The sequence below is a fragment of the Patiria miniata genome, unplaced genomic scaffold (genome assembly GCF_015706575.1).
Source record: "Patiria miniata isolate m_02_andy unplaced genomic scaffold, ASM1570657v1 HiC_scaffold_21, whole genome shotgun sequence".
Lineage (NCBI taxonomy): Eukaryota > Metazoa > Echinodermata > Asteroidea > Valvatida > Asterinidae > Patiria > Patiria miniata.
This window is the reverse complement of record NW_024037060.1, coordinates 4,004,827-4,025,555: the sequence shown is the minus strand read 5'-3', so window position 1 is coordinate 4,025,555 and position 20,729 is coordinate 4,004,827. Positions and strand designations below refer to the sequence as shown.

The 20,729-nt window shown below is 39.0% G+C and overlaps 1 long non-coding RNA gene across 1 annotated transcript; it reads right to left on the bottom strand.

The window, feature by feature from the left end:
- Positions 1-6,757: 6,757 nt before the first annotated feature.
- Positions 6,758-11,519, bottom strand: LOC119729474. The gene is made up of 2 exons (XR_005271248.1): positions 11,280-11,519; positions 6,758-6,826 (listed from the first exon to the last, which is right to left on the bottom strand). It is a non-coding gene; the product is annotated as an uncharacterized LOC119729474 (long non-coding RNA).
- Positions 11,520-20,729: the final 9,210 nt, after the last annotated feature.

The following is a 20,729-nucleotide window of genomic DNA, read 5'->3' as shown; positions in this document are numbered from 1 at the left end:
TCACTTTTGAAAGAAATTGAAAAAAATGAAGGGGGTTAGCCATACATTTTTATCAAAGTTTGGCGAAAAATGGACTTTTCTCAAAAATAACGCAGAAATTCCTTTGGAAGTCAGAGGAACACCAATCAATACTCAAACACCCAATATTTTGAAGATTTTGGCCAAAACCATCGATTTTGTGAGAAATACATAAACATTTTTGACTGATTTTACCCAATAGTTTCGTCACAATTTTCTTTTTGGGCATTTTTCTAGCAAGTTTAAAGGAATTCCATTTTTTGGCCAAAATTTAAAAAAATGCAAGGGGTAAGCCTTACTTTTTTATCAAAGTTTGGCGAAAAATTGACTTTTCTCAAAAATAACGCAGAAATTCCTTCGGAAGTCAGAGGAGCACCAATCAATACTCAAACACCCAATATTTCGAAGATTTTGTGAGAAATAAATTAACAATTTTGACTGATTTTACTAAATATTTTCGTGAAAATTTTCTTTTGAAAAGAATAATCTTTCTACGAATGGAATAAGAATCTGTTCAAGAGTCCCTTAGGCATCTTTCTAGCAAGTTTTAATAAAGGAATTCCATTTTTTGGTCAAAATTGAAAAAAAAATGCAAGGTGTTAGCCTTACAATTATATCAAAATTTGGCCAAAAAATTGACTTTTCTCAAAAATAACGCAGAAATTCCTTTGGAAGTCAGAGGAGCACCAATCAATAGTCAAACACCCAATACTTTGAAGATTTTGGCCAAAACCATCCATTTTGGGAGTTAGGCCATAACAACAGGCCCCGGTTTCTGATATGCGCGCGCGTCGCTGTAGCCATGCGCTTCGGCAAAATTAAAAAGTTTTTTTGTTCAATAATGTAAGATGATGTTTGAAACCGCCAAACTGACTGGTTTGTATGGCCTCTCTGGGACCTCATATATTTTGAACTAAATTTAGTCGGGCACTATTTGCAGTCATCAGCAGACATTTGAAGAAAAAAGCCGCGTCGCCGCACAACTTTGGAGCGAGCTCCACCATACCAAAAACCGAAGAATTTTTTTTTTTTGGGGGGGGGGCCTTAAGAGCTATCTTTCTTTCCCCATATTTTCAGTCTTCAATTGTAGTACATTGTACTCATTTCTGCCAAAGTTAAACCTGCCGGAAACGGTTTCGATTTGTTCAGTGCAAAAATTATGAATGATAAACATTAATTAACCTTTTTCTTCCAAACTTTTGTTGATTTCACTTGTATGCTCTAAAATAAACAAATGTTGATGTTTCCTGGCAACAAGCATTTCAATCAAATGAGGCAGAAACGGAATGTACATGTACAATGTACTAGGGTTCACTTCTGGTAATGTAAAGAAAACAAATTAAGAACATCCGTCAATTGAGATATATTTTGAATAAGAATTTAAAAGTTCGATAAAGCTGATTTTTGATTGAACAAGTTTGGGGAAACCTCTACCTTATTAAACAAAGTCTAAAAGTAAAGTGAAAGTAAAGATAATTTGGTTATCTCAGTCAAGCGAAGTTAACATATTTGAAAGGTCATTTTTACGAAAATGAGTTTAAAATGAGCCAAAATCGATTAATTTGTTTCGCACAACATTGCTTCGTTGCCAAAGCCCCCCCCCAAAAAAAGATAAATAGGACTGTACAATCGTATTCATTTCGAGATTGTAATTTTCGATTTTTTTTGTAGGTCTGTATTTTCAAAAAAAGATTCAACTTAGTCAATATTTTCCGTGTACATGTGTATTTGTACCCAGGAGAATCGTATCCTTAAAGCAAAGCAAAATTTCAATTACATGTAGGGGCCTCCATGTACACTTACGCGTTCTCTCGAGCGATTACATGTACATTGTACAATGTGCATTTTAAACACTTTTGTATGATTATTTTACTTTGAAAAGCAATTCTAAGCTGAGCATCGTAAGCAATTTTTGTAAATTTTGGGAAAGATTTCCATATACGAAGTTCACTCAACACCCTGTGTACAATTACAAACCCTATGAGATTGGACTGAAAAATTCTAAGCGTTTTCTAAGAAAATGCTTGTATTTTCTCACTGCTCAAATTGACTTTGATGACATGAAATTGCTATCTGGGGGCTTGTTAGTCAATACAGAGGAAAATTAGTGAACTTCGTATATGGAAATCTTTCCAAATTTTGTTGTATTTTAAACCTTAACGTAATTAGATGGCATTTCGGCTTAATCAAAGCATTTCAAAAGGGAAGAAGATAAATGTTCATGGTGAAAACTTCTCAAATTTAAGAAAACACTATATGTACATGTATTCGGTTCGTGACGCTGAAGTTATCCCATGCTCCTCAAATTACGTTATTGTGATTTTATTGTCTGAGCCGGGAAGTTGCATTTTTTTTCAAAAATGATAAAAAGTCAATTTTTCTATGTGCAACTAAATAGCACGGGCACGTAGGCCTACTACTTTAACTTCCGAGTAGTGATTGACATCTTGAATAAGATTCGCCTTCTAGACACCTTTCACAACTTTTCTTTAAAATCATTAGTTTAAGTTCAAATCGGCGGGTTTGAAATCCCCCGCCCCACCCCCTCCCCCGAAAAAAGTATTTATAAATTCTAGAAACTCCTCTATTTGCAGTTGCACACAAATACAAAAATAACTTCTGTAGGTTAGAGTACAAAAAAAGTGAGTTGACGAAAATTCATATACATGTACATGTACGACTAAGGGTAGGTGGAGGGCCCACTTGTTGGACTGACATAACTCAATGACACGATACAAACATATCGCGCACTGCGGTGGGAGGTCAACATGGGCTTTGCATGAGTCCTCCTTAATTTTATTGCGAAATTGAATTACTGGATATAACATTTGGCCGAGACTGCTCGATGGGTTGGTTTATATTATTTAATCAAAATTGACGTGAATTTGCAACCTTACGTTTTTTTCTCGCAGGGTCGGGAAAACGCTCTCGTGATCAAACACCTTTCAAAAGTGCATAAGTTCTGAAAAACTGGTCGAGAGAGGATTTCTTTTGCATCTCAAAGAGATTTGGGTATTAAAAACATATCAGATAAAAGCAAGATTCTTAAAAATTGGAGCGCTTCAAATATACACGAAACTTAGTGGATATGTGCGCACAGATAGTCCCATACCTTTCTTATAAATGTTACCAAACATGTCGAGGAGAATAAGGATACAGTTTGAGATGGCTCTTCCTGAGAGACAACATGAACGTAGACTTGATGTAAGTGCTTAATGTCGCGCTGGCCGGGACAAGTGCAATACTTGAAAAGTCTTGGACAGGATTGAAAATGTCCCCGCCGGTGCGCCATCACCTGAGATTTCTGACGTCATCTGGGGAATCATCTCACCGTCTTCTCTGCATTTGCTGAAGCGTATACAAATGTACATGTACACAGTAGTTTATGGCTCCAAATTCAAACAATGTACATGTAGTCTACAAAATATGAGGTAATGATCGATCTTTTTGATGCTATAAACTGAACATCTTTTACCAGCTTCTATAAGCTAAAAAGCTAAAATTTGTTTAAGTACCAGCCCAGTACACAGTAGGCCTACGAGTGTTGAGCATTAAACAGGCATGTAACTGGGAAGTCACAACAAAAAAGAGGAAATTCAAATCTTTCCAAGACTTTGTACAGTGTTTTTCTATTTTCAATGACACACATGGGAAGTGAAAAAAGAGGAAATCAGCTGATCTGAGGAAAAGTTGCATGCCTGATTAAAGATGATATCCGTGCTCTTAACATTTTTTGAACAACTTTTCATTTGTATGCTTTGTTTTAACGAACAAAATACTTTATTCAAATTTTAGGCGTCTGTAATCCTCTTTTACGCACAAAAATAATGAACCCACCCTGCGAGCGCCGAATTATTGTATGACACCCAGTACATTTAATTCAATTTTTGTGAAGAATTATTCAATAACTTATCGTCGATGGATTTGTTTCGTTCGACGTCTCATTAAAAAGTGAATACATGTAACTTTTACATTCTATGAAAATAGCAATTGACACAACAAATCCATTTTTCCACGTGAAACTCAAAAATAGCACAGGGAATCATCTTTAGTTAAAGGTGAACCGGCAGACTTTTTCCTTCTTCAAGTGTCTAACAATTCGTGAATAGTGCTATCCCTAATCGGCCTTGGAGTCCTCGACCCTGACAGACCAAGCACTGGTTTATTCCGTGCATGGTCGGCTTCAGAGCCGAAAGGCAAATAACATTATTGACTTTAACGACTGGTAACGATAGCTATGCTAAACAACCCCATTGATTCCATCAAAGACATTTATCGATTACTTTCAATAGCGAATGAAATATTGGTACAGTAAGTAAACCATTTATGTAAACTTTGTACACTTAACACAAACATTCGACCCTGACATTATAACGCGCTCTGCACACTGCACAGTGTTTTCATCTCTAGGCAAATACTGCTTAAGAATGGCCATCCTGATCGGTACGAAAGATATGAACATTCAATAAGCCACAAAAAGACGAGATCGTAAGGCCTACTTCTACAGAAATCTCTACAAGACTAGTGTGGCGTTCAGCTGATATAAAACAGCTAGATTAAAGAAAACTTTGTTAGAGCATGGTCGGAGCTTCATAAGACCGTCAGACTTTAGATTACAAATGTTAACACACAAAATCGGCATAGCGATGTGCTAATGGTTCCTGAAGAGGAAGGTTTCAGCTGGAACGGTTAGCAGCCATCAAGCCTTCCACAACTTGGCGATGTTCAGGTGAAATTCAGCGCGTGACATGTACTACCAACATTTCTGCACGAGTTCAAAATTACCGACAACTTCGTAGACTATTTGCAATTCGTATGACGATCGGGCCGTGTTCTCTAGGCCGGGACGAGTGCAATATTGGACTTGGGGCGTAAATCACAACATTGTACACGTCACGACCTAAACAACACTGCGCCAATGAACGACGGACTGGGAGCCAGCTGCACTCTACAGATCTACAAGGCTATCACTATCAGGACTGCGTGAATCTACAAAGCAAGGAATACCACACCAATGAGTGCCTGGTATTTGAGGCCGTATATAGGGCCGTTGGCGACATTAGTGGTATTCTAGAAAGGGAAACAAAATGAGACAAGTTGATGAAGTGAAATATAGAAGTTTAATAAGATAACTTAAATCCATATCAGATTTATCTTGCATACATCCAAGTCAATTACGGTATTGTTCGTTTCAGACTACAATGTACCTGTCAACTCCACACAAATGCATTAGTAAGGCAAAAAGGTGTAACATTCTCAATTTCGAGTACTCCGCTCGTACTACCTGTAATATCTTTGAGCTTTCGTGCCTTCGTGGTTACAATTTTGTGGAGCCAATGAGCTGGGGTGCTAATACATCCACGAGCGAATGATATAAACGTTTAATGAGAATACTGCTCACTGTTCACTGAAATGTGCAAGCATTGATCACATCCCCACAATGTCTTGCAATGCCTGTATATTTCTTTATCATTTTTTTGAAGATAAGTGGTACCCACTTCCCTTAGATTGGGCGGGCTTAAGCTAACACGTCGAGTACTTACCAATTAAACGGAACTTCTCCTGGCGTTATGATCGGCAGTTCCCGAAGACGGAGTCTCCCGACACCGTTTGACTTGAGACCGTCGAGACTAGAGCACGTGGCAGGCAGGCCGAGACAAGTGCAATACGACATTCTTCTTTGTTAACATATGACACTAATTTCGGCCTGTCTGACACGCCCTTAATGTAGTGGAAGATGGTCTGTGATGTTTAGCTGTCTGAAATCAAGGGCAGTTCTGGAGGAAATCACTGCAGTTTCCTTGCTCTGTGCTTCTAAAATATGTTTTTCAGTTCAGGGAGATAGATATGGACAATGTTTTGATGTTGACCACACAGATGCTATTCGAGAGTTTTACTCATAGAAGATATGCCTTATCAAATTCTTGTTTAGCCCTCAAACGGTTTTGTTTTTCATCGGAGGTGCCATTTAAATCTTACTACAATGTACCCTTTTTTGTATTGTTCACTGCGTAGAATTGGATTTGGACTTGTAAATCAAAACCTGCTAACCCTATAAGTATAACCCTCCTCAATCCTCCAAAATCCTCATTGCAGTTTTGGAGGATTTTTGAGGATTGAGGATGAATGGCAAAAAGTGCCAGTTGATTTTGGAGGATCAATGGGTCGAGGTCGTAGGCTGTACCCAGCATTCCTATGCTCGATCGATATCATCCGCACTGCTTCTTAATGTCATCCGTACTGACTCAACCCATAGCAGTGAATGGAGGATGGAGGATGAATCCAATTTTTACATGGTGACAATTGGAGGATTTTGCAGGATTGAGGATGGTTCCTAGCCAAAAGGGCCTAATGGGTTGGGGTTAAGGGACTTTTAAGTGGTTAATCCACCTGTTTAGAATGTTATTTAAAAACACCAGACATCCTACGCTCATCCTGCATCTATACTTTCCCTGAGAATGTTTGGGTAAGATTCGAACCGATCTTTTGACTAACAAGTTTCAGATGCATGGTATCTTCGGTGCATGGAGTTAAAGTTAGGAGCAGTTCTATTTTACATGCAATCCAACGTACATTTGCCTCCAAGGTAGTTGAGCTGACCAGCAGGCCGGGACGAGTGCAATATTACCCTCAAGATGACAACATGGCGCTCGTCAAGACCTACCAGGCAACACAGTAGAAGGCAAAGTACTAATGAAGGCAAACATCTACATGCTCAGCGGAAGAAAAATACTTATCATTTCAGCTCACCAAGAACACCATTCATGCCAAATTGTTCCCTCTCTGGAATGTCATTCAAGGCCGTTTCCTGTTAAATAATCAGAAAGAATTATAAAAGATTAATCAGAAACTTCGACTGCCACTTTTGTGCAGGTTGAAATTATCGATTTCGTTTACTAGAGAAACCATGGACAAGTATTGCATAAAACGCTCATCAAAACACTCGGTAGCCTGCTGAGTTCCCGACGACCATTAACGCCGAGTAGTTTCGATTTGGCCCCGGGCTGTGACCTTACGTGCCTGGGTCATTTTCCTTTGGAAGCGTTACCTCAAGAGGGAGTGGCAAAAGATAACTAAAATGTAGGTTGTGAGGTCAGGTAACGTATTATTTTCGTCCAGCACGTCTAGTCAGGCTAATTGGTTTCCTATGGTAAAATGGATCCCAGATTCCTTGCTCAAAGATTTTATGGTTATGTCACAAAGATACGTCAGTGTTTAGTTGGAATCGATTGTGTGAGATTGTACAAGATGCCTTATAACAGCAGTGATTTACATGTACATACAATGTACTTGAAAATAATGAAAAACAAATCCTTCAAAATTTCGCCAACGCCGCAATCATGTTTAAATATGTGTCATAATCAAACTATGCACCCGAGCCTAAATCCATGAAAATCCGAAACCAACGACATGTTTATATTTTCTGTTTTCTTCTCTAGAGCTCATGTGAAGTACTTTTCACGGGATGTAGTTTCTCAGTTCGGTGTTAGGTGTTGAATATTTGTTCTTTAGAGCCTCTAAGAAGCTGTTAACCAAGTGTACTTCTCTTTTCTTGGACTCGCATCTTAATAAATTAGGCCTAACCAAACAAAGGAATATGCCCTTTCGTTAAGTTCTGGTCCTCCACCAAACCACTTGTCAATTGTATTAAATGCTCTGCTCATGTTCTGAAAGTGCGGTCTGCAGGAAGCTTACACAGGAGTCCCGCCATTCTCCCCAGCGTGTTGCCAGCCGACTGGCCTTTTCTGTTTATCTTTCCCGGCAAAAGTTGACCTCGCCACATACACCGTGGGATTTTCCATTTACCGCCAGCTACGCCAAGTCATTGGCAAGAAAAGCGGTTGTAGATACATGTGGATAATGGTACCGACCCCTTAACAGTGTCAAGGTCTAAAATTTGTTAATGCTTTTCTGCCATTTGTTTTGGTAGCTGGTCTAACTTCAGTTGGAAGAGGCAAAATATTTCACAGAAAGTCACAAACTAGTTAAAAACTACGAAATCTTGCACAAAACTCATGAAAACCCTACAAAGAGAGTGACCCGACTATGTTATGTAAACATTTACTTTTAGTAAACGTTCCTGGTATCAGTGTATATGTACGTAAGAGCGGAAACATTGTGATGTATAAACGATTACAATTCATAACAAACCTCCACTTCAGTGCACAAGCACAAACACTGACAAGGTAAAACAAAATATTGACTATTGTTTGTGAAAGCCGACCTTGGTTCCAATTTATAAAAGCCAGCCAGACGGACCATGTTAGACCGTGGAGCTAGACTTTTGACGGTGCTGATTCTATTCTGGGTTCGCTGAGCAATTGGGAGTCGTTCCGTCCTTGTATTTCACCAACGAGGCAACTGACCCTTCCCATGGTCAATGCACTCAACTGTTCTTTTCAGACCACACCAACAGACACAAAATTCCTTCCTTTTTTGAGTTACCCAAGGGGAAAAGCCACTACCGCTAATCGTCTCTGCACTACACAATGTAGAGATGAGGGAATTGCGGTATTTCATAGCAGTGTATATGGTTCGATGTTTTATAATGTTTGCTTTTCATCAGTCGAATTTCTAAATCGGAATGAAAAAACACCCAAACTGTGAAGCAACTCCATGTCTAAAGCTATGCGCCACACGTACAGACAGAATTTGTGGTAACACCATCGTAACACCAAGGACCTGAAATGGCGCGCTTAATGCATTCCTGCCCGGCATTCTCCGCTGTTTGGTACGGGTCGCTCAGGTAACCGCTAACCGAGGCGCAATAAATAACGGGGAGAAACTCAACCAGCCACTCGTCATCTTTGGCGGGAGGTCAAAGGTCATGGCGTACTGCGCTATTTGGTATGGCACTTAGCAGGTGGAGACTAACCCTACTGAACTCTAAGGTGCACACGAGTCAATGCATAACGTACAGTGTACAACTGGAAAGTGGACATGACTGCTGGCGTGCAGCATACTCGCCAACTTAACAGGTTGTTGAAATATAAATACATGTCATTGAATATGTTTGGCCCCAATGAATGAATTCGATACAAACATCCCTTTTCTTCTATGGTTTAGTTTCAGCTCTCGTTTATGGCATCAGAATTTTCCAACTCTTTTTCCTCTACAAATCAACGTATAAAACGAACAAAATGCAATTCTTACAAGCTTTGACAGAGCCTTGAGTTGTTCCCGTTCGTGGATTTTTCAAACAAGACAACAAAGATAAATTCGTGCAGAAGCGCCGAATCACCATATGTCCTTTCTCTATGGTTGCACTAGACACAAAATTAACTTTTATTTTCTATTCAGTGGGGGCCTAAATACTGTTACGTAAGACCGTCAGCAGTGATTGTCGTACCATACTGCAGGCAAGTGTGCAATACAATGTAGTATAGTACGTGTAGGGGAATCGGGAAAGAAGCAATCTACTCGTGGGAATCACTAAAAGAATGTGTGAGGACAGGATTTGTTATCAGGCAACGACTAAAAAAAGGCATTTCTGATATGTCTGGTCACTTGGCGATTTGTTATCAGGCAACGACTAAAAAAAGCATTTCTGATATGTCTGGTAACTTGGCACGGTTCTTCATTTTTACTTTCGATAAGTGCACGTACTGAAGATACATCTTTTCATTAAAATTAGTAGTGTTGCTCTTTTGAGTCATTTAGTTTGGAAGGCCAGGAGGAAAGAACTTCAAGTGGAAAACTTAACAAGTATTTTACCATTTTGCTCGAATGTAACACATAGCCAAAGTTGTAGAACACAGGCATGCAACTGGGAAGTCACAAAAAAGTGGAAATTTGAATCTTTCCAAGACTTTGTACAGTGTTTTTTATTTTTAATGACACACACATGGGAAGTAAAAAAAAAAAAGAAGTCAGCTGATCCGAGGAAATGTTGCATGCCTGAAAACATTATACATTTTGGAGAGAAAAGGGAGAATATATAAGGAAACATTTTCATCAAATTACTGAATTAACTTTTAAAAATTACATCAACTATCAAGCTACCACTCAAAGAAAGAAGCACGGCTTAAAATTTGGCAGTCCTGATTGGCTTTAGGACATTTGCTTTGAGAATGTGTAATGATCCCTCACATACAAGTAAACTCCGTTTCGAATCCTAGTTCCTCAGTGCGTCTTCAAAACATTCAAACATTTTGCAACGGAGATCCCGAAATCAGTTTCGATCTTTTTTACATGTGGCTTGCAAAATGCAATGTTATCCGTTAAAATTATGTGTTTACTAAGAGTAACTTTGAAGAGTAAACTCAACTTTTTAACAACATTAGTTGTCATTAATTTATTGTTTAATTTTTCAAGAACAAAGGATCATTTTTTCAAACACAAACACAATTTGGGACAAGAAACATTTTTAGATTTTGGCAATTTATGAGTTTGTGACTTTCACACAAAATTATGATTCCGTGTATATTGACCAACATGTAAAACCACATGAACGAAGTAGCCAATATTTCTTCATGGATAACATTTTAACATACCACTTGTGTAACCCGGACCCTTGTGTAGTCAACCTCTATTCCATCCAATACACGCGCATGCTATATGAATGCCATTTTCGTTGAAGCAATCACAATTTGGGCTTATATTCGAAATGCCTGTGGCCGACTTCATTCATCACCACACAATGGCCCACAATAAAGAGGCCCTGGCTAACTTTTGTTCGACCCGGACACCAAGCAGCCAGTGGGAGGCTACTTAGCGCACGGCAATTGAACGGCGCATAAAGCATGGCTTCACTGTAAATTCAGGAATACCGCCAAAACAGTTAACGTGGAGGCGCCAGTGATAAGGAATACCAGAAATGCCCGCAGTACACACCACCACGCGGGCGCATGTGAGTGTCGGATCAATAAAAAGTCTAAAGGTTATTGCTTTAACGCTCCAGTGTGCACTTTTTCCAGAGGGTGGTGGCTTATTATCACACAGATAAGCCGGCCTACAAATTGACAAAATGTAAATGCGAGTATAAATGTACCGTGGCTGTGTTTGTAAATCACCTGTGTGAGAAAATGACATGAACTGAACAGACTGTTGATTGATGTTTGATGTGGGACATTCCGATTGACCTCGAACACTTTGCAGGAACAAACATGACAAAGTACGGTCAATTTCTTAATCAGAAATATACTGTGCATGCCTTATATTGCGTGAGTAACAGTATGGTAAAAGCAACACAAAAATCTAGATTAAATTAAAACATTATATTGGACTTCAGTAATCATAACCATGTAGCAAAGTGTTCTTACCCACCATGCCAATACCAGCTTGGTTCAGCACCTGATATGACTCCGAACGCGCACATGACATGTCACAAACTGCAAATCAATCCATCCATATCGTACCATGTGGGAAAAGTCGACCACAAAGCTGAGCGAGTTCCCCTAAAATTAAAGTTCGTCACACGCACGGAATTCACATCGCTTGTTGTACGAGTGAGCCAAGGGCACGGCCCATGGAAGATGCACGCCCGTCCACGCGTTGACCTGTTGCAGAATGGAATGAATGGGATTAGGCAAATACAAGCTTTTCAAACATCCTTTGCAGGTCAGACCATTTCGATTCTAGGGGGTGGCAACTACAAACCCAGAGCGATACCACCTGCATAAAACTGCACGCAAAATGCAAAACTTCTTGCTGTATAACTTCACTGAATGGACATACCATTAGTATCTGAGAAACAGTTTTCACTAACTGTACAATATTTCCCCGTATACTTGTTCCTTATTCACGGCACGGAATTCGTCCCTCAAAGATGAAGCCCACCACCCCTGAAATGACCATTGTGAAAGAATGAACAGGTTCATTGGCCGGTCGCATAGTTTAACGTGCCTAACGAAGCGACAACAAAAGACCCTACTATTTTGTTCATTCCCATTGTGTGGTGCTACCGCGCAGATATAACACCTGAAGATATGCTGGGTCTTTGAAAATAAATAAAGGGGATCGAGAATGCTATACGATTGGAGCCTTCCAGCGGACGGCTGTTTTATGAAATCGAATTAGAGACATGAAATGGCTTTGGAGAGGAAATGGGATCCAGGATTTTTTTCTGCAGACTGTTGTTTTCGGAAGTAAATTGTATTCCCAACCATGCCCTCTGTAGCTATATGCACAGAAGTCTTCAAATATGAAACAGTCAAATGTATCCAAACGATTTCACTCTTGAACAATGTACCTCCCACATCGTCAACCAAAACTTCATTTATGAACCGACCATCACCGCATAATACAAGGCTAGCATAATACATGTATATGCTGCACGGAGGTCCTATTAAAATCAGGCACACGCATTTACACGGCTCAATGGGTCCGCACACAGCTATCTTTGAATGCAAACAGAGATGGGTTAAAAAAAAAACCTGGATCCTCGCACACACGAAATGCTGTAACATGATGATATAAACACATCAGTAAAATGACCTCCACCACCATGCGTCACCGTGCATTGATAACAACAGCACACTGTTTATTTAAATAAGAATACACTATTGGTAAATGTACTCCAGGAGTCCAGGGTATCCCGAAATAAGATAGGAGCGTACTATTTCTTTGTCCACTGTTTGGTGCCAGCAGCCTGTACACAAATTTAATGTGTGAAGAATGCACTGATACATTCAAACAAAATATCAAAATCACAAAGGACGTTGAGAGAAGTATTTCCGTGCGTGGTAGTTAGTATTCCATCAGCCATTTTGATGGTTGATTAGTAAGGATAAACATCGCTATATGATGGGGCTGGGAAACAGGGGAAGGAGGTTACCGTTATCGAGAGATTGATGGAAATTAAACACAAAACAAGCTACATAACGATTCTTTAAGTTCAAACAAAGGATCGTCGACTTTAGCGGTAGCCCGCTAGCCAAATGCTAGTCAAAACAGCGACAGGATAGTCAAAGACTCAACCATAGAGCAAGGACCCATTCCTTAACTTGAGTAGCCCGCCTAGCGAGTCAAAATTGTTGGGCTACGGCAAAGATAAAAGGACAGAAAGAAATACATCATTAAAATAATTCAGAGAGAAAACCTGTATCAATTTGTGTCTAATTTTATTAACTGTTTAGGGTGAAATTATTAGATCTGTTAAGTAAAAATAGAGACACTCTTTTAAAAGAAAAATATGCGGACAAGTGTTTCAGTAGCCCGGCTGGCTAGAGGGCAAAAAAGTTAAAACTTTTAAAGGTAAAACCGTGGATATAAACATCAATCCTGGCTGCAATTTCAGCTCTTATAAACTAAAAAAAAAAACATGATCAAATATTGCAAAAAATGGCGGCTCAGAAATTGCTCGCATTTTAATGGACAGGGCCTCAATTTTGCAACGACTGAATGAGCTATAAGGCAAATCAACTGATTTCATAGGACACATTTTTGATGCTATATACTGTTCCTACTAACTTCTCTTTTTGTAAAAAAAAAAAAAGCGGATAAGATTAGAAAAAAACTTACAAAACTAACCTAGCATTAAAATGCCTAAATAACACCGAGTACCTGTTACTAAAGTTAAAAGAGCCGCGGCCACACAGATTCCATAGAGTTGCCATAACATTCTATACTCTTTTTTGAAAAAAAAAAATCCTGGGAAAACTTAATTATTTTGGCAAGTTATGTACACTTCCCACAATTGCCGGTGACTCGGATAGCTCCATGATTAAACAGATAACAAAATTGACATATTCGCAGGCGAACATGACGTGTGTTTCCGTGAATTGAAAATACACGTGGGACAGCGAATAATTAGTATCCGATACCATGAATATGGTTTTGGCAGAATATGCTTGATATTACTGTTATGACATGTTATTTTTTCACGTGCTAGTTCAAATATACGCCTACTTCCTGGGGATTTCCCCCAGCCAACTTCTGTTGTTGTGGTAATAGGTCCGCACTTACGAATATTTTAGTTGCCACTCAAAATCCGGAATGGCAACTTGGCAACGAGTGATGACATTTTGTCTAGTTTTATCAACCAAAGAAATAGCGCTGCCATTCTCAGCCTCAAAATCTTCGGAGGCTCCAAACGAGGTGGCTAAAAAAACAGTACAAGTGCATTGTTTGCTCAAATCGCAGGATATAGGCCTGATCTTAAAACTCACTAATGTTACAAGTTTATCCCTACATAAAAAAAGATTGAAAATGTGTATAGACAGTCAAGGTTGCTTATCCGTTGACTGTCTCGTTGACTGATTCGCATCGGTGTTAGGATTCTGCACAATCAGACCGAGATGAGTGCAATGTCGACTCTTCAAGACAATTGCAAAACATCTCCATCTGACTGCTGACCAGATCTCACTCAGGATGAACGACCTTGTATCTGTCTTCCAAGTCTGAGCTTCATGGTTTTTGTCTGTTTTCCTTCCTCTTCCTCGTCTGATCTCCTTGCGTTTGTATTGTAATTCCTGAATCGGAATTTCTTCTCTTTTTTCCCTTGACGTTAATTAAGCACACCATTTTTGTGTCACTTTAACCTCCGTACAGTCACGGTATCTACTACCATGCTACTACCAGATAATCGTGTCGGATTCAGAGCTCTTGGCCCAATGGTATATGAATGCAGTACGTCAGCCTATGCGAAGCCATTTGGCACGTTTTATACAGTATGATGAGTGCCAAATCTGATGTGGCTTTTTCTTAACACAAAATGTAGCACACTCAACCAACTGATTCAGTAATTTTTCTTTCACCTTGAAACAGCTTAATTTACTGTAACATCAAATCTGCAAAATCTATATTTATTATGATACCGTAAAATGGGCTCACTGTTACTGAAAAACCAAGCTGCCTGGTACAATAAAGACGTACCGCCAATGTTAGATTGAATAGCAATGCTAAAGAGTTGGTACATGGTTCCAGGGGTCATAAGTTCGATTCCCGCTTCAGGCAGTTTTTATTTTTCACACCGGAAACAGAACTTTGAAAAAAACACGTTCCAGTGACTGATCTTGAACTTGAAAGAAAAAGATTTCGCGAAAAGTATATTCTCATAAGAAGTGTCAACACCTTCTCTGTTGTTTGCACTTTCCATCGTTGTTCGATTTGTCGGCTTTAACCTTCACGTTTATATGCCGCCAAAATGTAATACCACTGGGCTTCTGTGCAACCGCTCGCGAGCTTGAGAGCATGCGCATTACGTTTTAGCCGAGTGTTCTCTTTACGACCTTTGACCTCTATGGCGACACGACTCGGCATCCTTGACCTTATCAATGCGCGGGCAGATAGTCCTTGCGGTGTCCATGCTTTCTGCAGGTTCAGTTCAAACCCGTTCGTTAAAAATATCTACTATTGCACATGGACGTACATCATATTATCAGCCTATTCAGTAAAAATCACTGATATTTTGTTTGCCTCTTCTTCTTTGAGCTTAGTGTTGCGGTTCAAGGCTTTATGCCAACCTTTAACACAGTTCATACACCATTCTCGAATGTTCATATTAAATTGTCCCTTGTTTTCTACACGTTTTTATAACTGGTACGAAAAGTAGCAGTTGTGAATACATTCCATGCATGTCACGTTAACACAACATTAGGAAAAAAAATCATTTTCATATTTTGCTCCAGCCTAAAACACAAGAGTTACTTGAAAATAACTTACCTGGATAAACGAGTTTAGGAAATAGACTTATCTAATTAACAACCTGTGTAAATAAACAAGACGGCAAGTCGTGGTATAACGGTGCTCAGGCATAAGACTAATCAGACCTCCCAGTTTTCAAAGGCACAATTAACTCGGTACTTGCCCGTCAATCCGAATAACTGAGAGTGTTGTTGCGAGTCGATGCATGCGACCATGGAGCTACGAAGCCATTGAACTACATGCATGCAACAAACCCTGCATACAACAGTGGGCGTGGCTTTGAATGAATACACGAACTCGGGTCAAAAAGGCAACCGGCAGAGAGCAGTCGTATATGTCACGCGGAGAGAAAGTTTCTGGCAAAACGTAATTTATAGTCGGTATTACCCATGCATAAGTTCAACTATACCATTTCAGTTGCTACAGTGCGCACTTACTGCTTACGTTACATCTGTGGAGAGTTATGGCACATCAAGTTCACACTACTACACTACATGTACTACAACTACACAAGTACACAAACAAATAGCAAACGTTTTGGCGGGAACTATTAATGAAAGTACAATTTTTCTGTATTAAAAAAAATACTTGATGGTTCGAAGGTCACTTCCTTGATACCAGTTCCGTACTTTTACCTTTGTAAACCAATAATAACAGAAGAAATTCTAGATTCGCTTTTCATGAAAAAAAATCCAGGTACCGTAGGTTTTGCAGTTGGCACTGACCATCGGTGAAAAATTCCGCCTTTTCCCAAACCAAATTTTCATCTGTCAATATGGATATTATTTTAAAAGCACAGAATACAAAACAAGTGTTTGCACTGTACCAAGAGCGGACTTTGACTCATTGTACAAAGGCACTGGTCCAGATAAAATAAATTCCTTATCTTTCGAAGAGATAATGTAGATATGCCATTAATCACCAAATTCTTTGGCATGACTGTACGCAATGAAAACCTGGACACCAAACGATAATTAGAGCCTACAAATTAATCCTTAATCTAACTTTTGCTTGAATACCACAATATAAACTAATATGAAATTTAATTATAATAAGGAGTATATCATTTCTTGCAAATAAGACCAGTTAAACAGTCTATTAAAACATCTCGAAATATTTCCCTCTGGCTTGTTTCTTTTTTATATACTTTCGATCTTGGTTGTTGTATTGGCTTAAATTGGTTTCTTCGTTAATATACACAGGTGCCCAATCTCTGAGCCTATACTAACTTATAATTAAAACACACAAAAAACTGACGTTTAGGAAGCAGTTTGCCCCCTCTAAACAATGAAGTTTAATACATCAATTCACCCTTCATTGTATTTGTGCCAACTAGTCTGATATTCAATATTATAAAAACTCAAGTCAGCACAATGTACAAACTATATATTTTTTTACAGGAATGTACTTTCAGACTCAGTTTCCCCCCCCCTTTTTTTACAAGTTTTATTATTGTTGTGCACGCATATTTGATCCATGCAATGTATGAATAGTGAATGCTTTGATTTGACCCGACCTGACCTGACCCTTAATATATCACTCTCTAGACCGTTGGGAAAACCCTCACCAAGTGCAGAAAATGGAACACCAAATTAAACTCCGCACGAGAGCTCAAAACTATCTTAAACTGACAAAAACGAGGGACCATTTTGAAAACGAAAGTCAATCATCTTACAGCCGTCACTATCTCCCCATCCTAAACTTAAAATGTGAACTGATATCATATCATCAGAGTTAGCACGACAATATCACAACTTATGACTAATAAATAATGATGAGAAGACAAATAAAATAATTACAAGACAAACAATAGTCATTGTTTTAGAAATACCTGGTGACTACATTATATGTCAATTTAGATAAGCTCACGCGTAATATATGACTGATCACAGATCAGACAGGCCGACTGCACTTCGTATATTGGAAGGTGGACCGCCGGCCTTCTGGAGCGCCCATCATGCATTTTGGCGGGAATCCAACTTGCGCCTTTGTGGACAATCGTTCGGCTAGAATGGTCAGTTGGCCAAAGTGCAGATAACAAAATGTATTCATTAAAATAGGCCATGGTCGTTCATTTCGGTCACTTTGACGCGTTTTGACAAAACAGCTGACGCTTAACTCGGCGTCAACTCAGTAACACAATGGCTTATTTATTATCTTAACCTACCTGTTGCGCGTAAGGGCCACTGTACAGGTCACCTTGAATTTAATGACCCGCTTTCATACACAACCAACTATTAACTATTAACCCAATCCTGAAAAGGAATCTCTGTAGCATTCCAATGTGTAAAAAAAACACAACTTGTCATTTTTGGACCAAAAAAAAAAAAAAAAATTACAGCTTCTTATTTACTGATAAAATATATCCAATTTCCCTTCTGTGGTAACTTATAGATTACAAAATGTAGAATTGCGTTTTCAAATCAATGAGAACTAAACACAAATCAATTTTGAATTAGTTAATAAGTTTGTCATTTTTTTTCGTAACAAATATTTAACGGCTTTTATTTCATAAACAATTATTTCCTGCAAATGAAGATAAAATATGGTCACTGAATAACCTAGCATGATAATGCGCTGGAATGCCATTACAAGTTCACTGCCATTTTGGTCTGTTCCGCGTTCGTATACAGAAAGGATAATTTCAGGAACGTTACACTGCGGTGAGATTATAACGTCTCTTTGGGGAAAAAAAGCACGGTTATTCTTAATAATATTCCAGATAAGGCCCGTGGGTAGCCAGTCAGGTGTAAGGAACGGGTCTTTGGGTTCACGTTGTTCTTTTTTTAAACAAAATCTTGGACCTCTCTTTCTAAAACATGGTGTCTTTTAAGTGAACGATCCATGCCACAACTGCTTGCAATCTAATTAGCGCACATTTCTGGATTTGAACTACGAGACAATTAGAGATCGTGAAATATTTAATTTGGCAGTTATTCAGATTAAACCTAAAGATTTTAAGTGGACCGATGTCGAATTTGGATTGGATCTTGACCCCGAACCTCATCAAGATACGGGTTAAGGTCATTACAAATATATCAAAAATATCAGATACCAGCTGCAAGTTGATAAATATATTAAAGTATTGAGTGGTGGTCTGACGCATTTTCACATACATGTAACTCTTTATTAAATCATTATTTATTCAATCATTGACTGAATACGACTGTTGGTGTCTCATCGAATGAAAATATTTTTGTTATTGCACAAGTACTAACAGAATTAATTTATTCATTTTTGTTTCAATTTTAAATAAGTACAAATGTAATCTAGGGAATGTTACTCACTCATAATAACTAAATCAGTTTCTTCCTCATAGCACGCGTGGCTTGATGTTTTGACAAGTCCATCCGGATGGGACAGCACTTCCGTATAATTGTTTCATTTGACTGGGGACTGACCTGCTATACACACGCCAATTCATAAAATCATAGCAGCCAGGACGTGCCTGGCAGTTTCGGAAGTCGGTGACGGCCAACGATGGTGAAGCAATCTAACAAAATGAGTCACAAGTCACTCTTTTCGTAGTCTCCTAAAACATGATTGGAATGCTTTCACAGCAGTTATTACACAGGTTTTCGAGTTTCGACCTCACAGCTTCCTTCTATAGTCCCTCCGAGATGTAAAATAAAAGCGTACAAACGAGAAGATGAAAATATGCCATCTTGTTCGTGCAATAATCTTACCATATCATAAGAGCACTTAAGACTCATTTCGTAAAAATCGGTCATATTTTTCAATCAAGGAAACCCCACGAACAGTCTAGCCAAAATCCAGTATGACTAGTCTATACCCTTTATATTAGCTCCATAGTTTTATCATAAACGTTGAATGAGTTGTACTCAGGGCAATAAATTCGCATCGAAACTAGGATCGAAACAGCCAAGGCAAAGAAAAAAAAAGCATGCAACAATTGTAATTCCGCCCAAAACGAAGTGTTTATTTGAAGAGGTCAAAGGTGACGGATCGAAACCCATTACTAATGGGGAATGGGAACAATGTGCGTTTTTGCGTCTCTATCAACCGGTGGCTCAATATGTTTCTCACTTGAAAGAAAAAAAACCCCAGAAACATCATTCTCTGCACCAATTTTCACGCTCCTTTTTTTTTTAGAGAACCATAAGAAATGATAGAAGCACGGGAACGTTTATCGGCCCGGAAATTTGCCGATCAGCCCACTATGTCAGTGCGGACATTTCTTTTTCGGCAATGTGCATTTTACGCCAAAAATTGTGGCATGAACGCTGTAGCTATTGATGAAATAACCATGCGAAAAAAAGGTGATTTAATCGACAAGATATAGCATCTGGCATTGTCCAAGGTGGTTCCCAATTGATAGCCAATCTTTCATGAGAAGGAACCTTACATTCACGTTTTAGTATTGGCTCCAATTTTCCCGCCAAAATTATCTCTTCGGAGGTAGTGCCTTTAATGGCGAGTTCAGTTCCAACTTTAAAGTGGTAGCATGATATGTTGTTCCCTTCAATAATAAGTAGGGAGATGGCCTTTTAACGAGGCAAAATTGAGAAGATGGGACGTCACGTCATATTTTAAACTATCATTTCCACAATTATTCTGTTTTAGGTTTTTGGCGTTAAAAAAGGGCCGCTGATCCCACCTTTCAATGGTACAAAAATAACTTTATGCGAAACCAAACGCCCATTGAAACCCGAGTGGCAGGTTCGCATAAATGGACCGAGTGACTATTGTAATACAGCATGCATGGTTGGCCATTATTTTTTTGTGCAGTTAACATGTTCCCTAACATTATACACACTGATAATTCATTGTATTAGCATAGCCAACACAGACGTGACACGGTACAGTCATTTTACAAGATTGCTTCCTCCTTTACAACAGAATATAGCAAACAGGATTGTTTATAAGCGTACTACATATTAAAAGCTTACCTTTATCAATGCATGCAGCGAAGGTAAATTCCCGTTACCAAAGCGCAGCATGCCAACCGTTCGTGCGCGACCGCTCTCTCCGTGTGCCAATGACAATACATGTGAACTTGGACCCAATTCATGAACAAAATCGGACAATGGATCCAGTGGCCCAGCGTAAATAAGCCTTCGGTCGCTGCAAGAGGAGAATAAAAAAGCCGAAGTAGAGTGCCCAGG